This window comes from Papaver somniferum, unplaced genomic scaffold (assembly GCF_003573695.1).
Source record: "Papaver somniferum cultivar HN1 unplaced genomic scaffold, ASM357369v1 unplaced-scaffold_132, whole genome shotgun sequence".
Lineage (NCBI taxonomy): Eukaryota > Viridiplantae > Streptophyta > Magnoliopsida > Ranunculales > Papaveraceae > Papaver > Papaver somniferum.
In genome coordinates, this window is record NW_020622381.1 from 9553291 (window position 1) to 9560190 (window position 6900).

The window sequence follows — 6900 nt, forward strand, 5'->3', positions numbered from 1 at the left end:
ATAGCCGGTATTGGGAAGAACGGAGGCATCGGCGGTAGAGTGCTTCTGTTTTTTTTTTGTGCATAAGGGTTTTTAGAATTTTAAGAAATACTAGTTATTTATTAATGACACACATGTGTGCACTACTAACTGGTAGTGACGGAAGTTATGACAGAAAGGGAGATTCACGAATTATGGATTTAAAAAGGGGGTAATGCAAAATATCTATTTATTTTGAGGGGAAACGCAAAACCCCCTACATCTACTAATCAACTATAGTATACTTTTTTTTTTTTGGTTAATCAATAATTTCGATTTATTCATATCAAAATCGTGATTACATGATCGCTTACAAGAATAACAAAAACATCAAAAATACAAGATAATCAAAACCCTATTACAAATATAGATATCAATTACAAGTAAATCGTGAAGAGAAAGAGCCATAAACCGCAACAATATCCAATTTTTGTATATGTAGTAGGAAAGAATGATGGTATTACCCGGATTCGATTCCGACCATTTAATATGATTTTCTTCTTCTTTAACAAGAGATGCTCCTAAAAGAATGGAGTAATTTGCCCATAATCTTGTAGATCCAAACGTACCCGGATCCCCTAAATCCCTTTGATTGAATATGGATCCAAAGGAATATCGTTTTGAATCAACGATGTTCTTGAATCGACAATAGCAAGCCACGAACCAGCGATCGAGGTTTGAATAAATCGCTCTCAAAGCGAAGAGAAAATCGCCCCAAAGGGCGAAGAAAATTCGCTCTAAAAAACGAAGAAATATGTCGAATGGCATAAAAACAAAAAAAAAAAATTTATTGAAAAGCTACCTACTAAAACTTGAAAAGAGAAGAAATCTGAGCAAGATGCTAATGGAGAGTTTTTCTTCTTCCAAGAGAAAAAGAGAGAGAAAAATGAAATGTTCTCTAGTATACATGCTATTTTATGCATGAGTAGCTCTATATTAATTAACAATTAATTTTGGTAAGCTTTGAAAGGCCACATCTGCATTATTGTGAGTTGCTATGATGTAATTAGCTAGCTAGATACCGTTTTATCAAGAAAAGAAAAAGACGAAAAACGTTCTCCCACCTGAACCCGATAATTTGTGGGTTTCTCTCCTCTTCCCTCGAACCCTATTAGAAAAAAAATCATGGAGATTCCCCCTTTGCGCGGCTAATTTCTCATTTCTACCGGTCCTAAGGATGAATTAGGCTTCATTAGTTGCTAGATTTGTGGTAAGATCGTGGTTTTCTTTCATTTTTTTTATCTAGATTCTATGGATTTGAGAAGTCTTGGTTTAGTTGTTGGTTGCTGCTGTATCTCTTGGAATTGGCTCTGGTGAGGATGGATTTGCATTTCCGGTGGGTTTTATCTGTGTACATCAATCGTTTTCTCTATCACAATTTACAGGTATCTATATGTGTGAAATCTTAGGGTTTTCTATTTCGGGCAATTGATTAATTTCTATTTTTTTTTGAATATAAGTATTAAGGGTTTTCTTTAGGGTGAATTTCTAATTCCTGAAATTGCAATAACAGAAGATTATTAGCTTGCGCCTCCGTTTTGTTTTCAAATCAATTTTTATAACCCATGTCTGTTGTTTTCCTCGTGTTCATCCTTTGGACTGGTAATAATTTGTTTTCAATTAACCCCCTCTACATCCCCATGATCCTATTTTCTAGATTCCCTGTAAGGCAGTTTAATTCATCTTTCCTCCAGATTTCCCTTGTCAGCTCTTCATTGCTGGTTCTTTGGTTTTGTTGTTGGTTTTGTTAACCAGGTCCCCCTGAGCTTTGTTAGAAATTAAAACATAAAATTAGTTAATGTTGTTAACCAGGTCCCTCAAAGATTTGTTAGAAGTAAAAATGATGTTGGTTTAGTTAACCAGGTCCCTTAGAACTTTGTTAGTAGTTTGAATGCCTTGTGTTTTACTCGGGAGGATGGATGGAGATGTCTTGTGTTTGAGGATCGGGTTATAGTCTTGTTGGTTCCGATCAGTTCTGTCTTATGAGTGTTTTGGGGTTTTAAAAGTAGCATCTTTTTTCGCGACTTTTGTTACTTCTTTGTGATCCTTCTTCGATCTGTTTTGTTTTCGTTAACGCAGAGGCTGGGTTATATGTATTTTGTTTTGGATTCATGGATACAATATGTATTTCTTTGGCTTCTAGAAATTTAATTTTTAAGGTTATCATGTCATTTGCCCGAGCAACCTTCAGAAACAATAATAACCAGACTTGCCAGCGCCTCTTCCGCATTGTGATTATTCCGTCAGTTTGAAGACCCTGTGTCAGACATGTTCTGAAAAATGCAGCCTATATGTACCAAGTGACTATCAACAACAACAACAGCAACAGTGCAACTCCTGCACCAAATAAACCACGATCATGTTAATTACAGAAAACTCAGCTTCTATTACCACAGTCGAGCACTAATAGCCTATACCTATAGGCGATCCTTTTTGGACCGGTAGATTCTCAACCTTGCATTTCTTCGGGTCTCTTAGTTTAATTTGCATTATTATTTATTCATTAGTGTAAGCCTTTGTCTTTTGCTTTTCTCGGTGTTTTATGTTTTAGAACCTTAGTCCTGCATTATATCTATATAAGGTGCAACACAACCTAGAGTTTCCCTAATTGTTGTATTAGACTTCCGTCTCGGGGTAACAGTATACATCAAATTGTAATTTTTGGCATTCACAACTGTAACTTGTAAGTGCTAGTTTATAAAGCACATTTGTAGTTCTATTCTCTGCCCTTAAACTAGTCTACATACTACTTAGGTTTTGTAACTGGTTCTCTTCCACTGTCCTATATCATCTGCACATCAACTGTTGAAGATTTTATATTTAGGCATTTCCTCCGTACATGCCCACTTAAACCTTATTCACTCATTCCCTCCTACACCTCTCACTCTCCCCCTGCAGCAAAAACCCATTTAAACAAGTATGACGATTCTAGCTTGGAATTGTCAAGGCATTAACCTCCCATCATCTTTTCAACACTTAAAAGGGTTGGTTTCTCTACACAAACCTAGCATATTATTTCTCTCCGAAACTTTAGATAACCAGCAACATATAAGAAGATTATCACAATCCCTTCAATTCAATAATTACTTCACCGTCCCAAAAATTGGAAGATGAGGCGGACTTTGCTTAATGTGGGAAGACAGCCTAAATATCCAAATATTATTCCACTCTCAAAACTACATCCATACAAAAGTTACGCCACCACCTCCAGAACAATCATGGTTCTGCACGGGTATCTATGACCCACCACATCCCGATATAAGGAAAATTTTTTGGCAAGAATTTCCAACAATCTTTAACAACATCAATTCATCCATACTTGGCTTCTACTAGGAGATTTCAATGATGTCCTATATCAATCAGAAAAAAAAGGAGGAAGACAAGTAATATATGCTCAATCTCAACCTCTACTCACTCCGATGGATCAGATGGGTTTTATTGATCTGGGATTCCGAGGAGACCCCTACACCTGGACAAACAACCAAATGGGGCAAGATAACATTCTAGAAAGATTAGATAGAGCTCTGGCAACCCAGCATTGGAGGACGGCAAATCCACATGCAGTAGTTACTCATCTTCCAAGAATAACATCAGATCACGCACCAATACTATTACAGCAGAAAGCAATGAACTGGCAGGGAACAAAAAACTACAAATTTGAGTACTTATGACTCTCTCATCCTCAACTCAGGTAAGTCGTTGAATCGTCTTGGGAGCAACAACAAGATAATGAACCTACCTTCAACCTCCAACTCAAGCTCATAACAACCGGACAGACTCTCCTGGAATGGAACAAAGTAACTTTTGGCCACCTGCCAATTATGATCAAGAAATCGACAGCCAACATAAAGCATACTCAACATCAATGTGCAACCCAATCGGGCTCCGACCTGGAATATTGGCAGAAACAACTACGAATAGATCATGTAGAACTATTACAATGTCATGTGACATACTGGCAACATAGATCTAGAATTCAATGGCGACGATCAGGCGATCTCAACACAACCTTTTTTCACACTAAAGCTACTATTCACAGAGCCTGTAACAATGTACAACAACTACAAGACCCACAAAACAATTGGATTAAGAAAAAAGAAGACGTTGTTCTGCTCATTCTGGATCACTACACTCAACAATATACGACGCCGCCTACAGTGATAAATGAAGATATCTTTACAAATATCAGACCAAGATTAACTCCGAGACAGTCAGAACTACTTAAGAAGGAAGTAACTACAACAGAAATCAAACAAGCCCTCTTCTCCATAAATTCTGAAAGTGCTCCAGGTCCAGATAGCTATACAAATAAGTTTTTCAAAGTTTTCTGGGAAACAACTCACCCCCAATTGATAGCAATGGTTCGTAGTTTTTTAATAACTTAAGTATGCATCCTCTCGTGAATCACACAAACATAACACTAATACCTAAAGTCAACCACCCTTCAAAACCTTCACAGTACAGACCCATAGGGCTCTGTAACATCACATATAAAATCATTTCAAAAAATTTAGTCAAACGAATTAGACCCCTTCTCCCCTTTTTGATAAGCCCTTACCAAAGTGCTTTTGTTCCACAAAGATCAATACACGATAATATAGCCATTGCTGGAGAACTCTTCCATCATATCAAAACCTCAAACCTCACCAAAGACCCAAAAATAACTCTCAAACTAGACATCCAGAAAGCCTATGATAGCTTAGATTGGGGATTCATCAAAACCTCATTTACAAAACTAGGATTTCCACCAGCCTTTATAGACTACATTATGTTGTGCGTCACAACAGTTACATACTCGATCAACATAAATGGTACGCCCCATGGCTACATCATCCCAAGTAGAGGTATCGGACAAGGAGACGCACTATCCTCCTATATTTATATCATATGTGCTGAAATCCTATCAAAAAATCTAGGAAACCTTCAAAACCAAAAATTAGTCCAAGGACTTAACATATCAAAAAAAGCACCACCAATTATTCATTTAATGTATGCAGATGATTTACTGAGCACATACAAAGATTCAGACCAAAGTAACCGACACCTTAAAACCCTGCTCCTCTCCTATAGCACTTCTGCAGGACAAGTCATCAATACTACCAAATCAGTAATTTACATCACCCAAACCTAGACCTGATCAAGATAAACGATCTTCAGCAATTCTTCAATATGCCAGCTACATCAAAACCTCCAACCTATCTGGGAGTCCAATTCAAACATGGAAGGACATCCATTCAAACCTTCGCTCCCCTCCTACAGAGATTAGCCCGGAAAGATAAAGGATAGATGACAAAATGCCTAACTCCAGCCGGAAGACTCACTCTAATCAAAACCTCCCTAATTCCCACTTCAAATCACATCATGCAAACACAAAACCTACCCGCCAATATTCACAAACAAATAGATCGTATCACCAGATATTTTTTCTGGGGACACGACTCAACAACTAAAAAACTCCACCCCACAGGATGGGATAAAGTAACAAAACCATTATCCGGAGGAGGACTAGGAATAAGGAAGAGCAGTGATCATAATAAATCACTTCTCATGAAGAGAACATGGAATCTACATGAACAACCTAACTCTATCTGCGGAAGTCTCTTCAGTGTAAAGTATCTTGATCAACAACCAATACTACAAGGCATTAATTCTATACCCTCCTCCTCCAGTCCGCAATGGAGACAACTGGCATCAATTGTCCCTACCATGCAACATCTAATATTTCATCGTATTGGAAATGGACTATCAACCCCAATAGAAGCCAATTGGATTCCACACTCAACAAATCTAGACCCAACACAATGCTACCCAATCCGAATGGTAGCGGATATCATCAACCCAATATCCCATTCCTAGAACCGTGAAAAATTAAACACCCTTCCCAATCCTATAATCCAAAAAATCATAAACATCCACCTCCCCCAAAATAGTCCCCAGGATAAAATTATCTGGCCACACTCAAAATCTGGAAACTATAGTATCTCTTCAGGATACAAATGTCTAACCCAGGTCCAACCAAATCACACCCCTCTACCACCTACCAAATTTCCGTGGACTTTACCATGTCCACCAAAAATTCGGCTTTTCTTGTGGAAAGCCATCAATGAAGGATTACCAACATTCTCTCTCTTACATCACATCCATTTGACCAACTCAGACATATGCCCAAGATGCAACACAGATCCATAATTGGCGCGTCACCTTCTAATTCATTGTCCAACATCAACTAATTCATGGAACACCTTATTCAATCAACTTACAAATTCACCAAACTCCAATCCCCCACCAGCTTTCACCTTAACACCTCAAACAACCATTTCCCAAATCCATCAACAACCTGCGTCAATATCTGTAATCTCCTCTTTTTGTTTTCTATTATGGACCTTATGGCTGGTGAATGATCTAATATACCAACAAAAACAAACAACTTCGGAAGAAATCTTAGCATGGGCACAAAAACTGCAACAAGAATACTACGGGTCTCTACACTCTTCTCTACCAATCATTCCAGGAGATACACCGTTATTTAACCACCCAATAAGAGACAAAAGGATATCAACAATATCGGTAGGATGGTCCATTCCAAACATCAACTGGATCAAGATTAACATCGATGGAGCTTCCAGAGGTCATCCATGATTTGCAGGAGCAGGGTTCATCTGCAGAGATTCAAACGCAATAACGTTATTGTCTCTAGATCAATTACTGGGAATTACAACTGCATTAACTGCGAAAACTTGAGCTATGCTTTTGGCTTCAAGAACAGCAACAGAAAGACAATGGCCAAAAGTTCTTTTTGAAACCGACTCGGAAAACCTATTGCGCTTCATCACTTCCTCTACCCCTCCACCCTGGCACATAGCAGGAATGATTGAGGAAATA

At 38.1% G+C, this 6900-nt stretch overlaps 1 long non-coding RNA gene across 1 annotated transcript; it reads left to right on the forward strand.

Annotated features, from left to right (window-relative positions):
- The first annotated feature begins 874 nt into the window (after positions 1-874).
- On the forward strand, positions 875-2781 carry LOC113333342. Its single transcript, XR_003351939.1, has 2 exons — positions 875-1403; positions 2210-2781. It is a non-coding gene; the product is annotated as an uncharacterized LOC113333342 (long non-coding RNA).
- The last annotated feature ends 4119 nt before the right edge of the window (positions 2782-6900 follow it).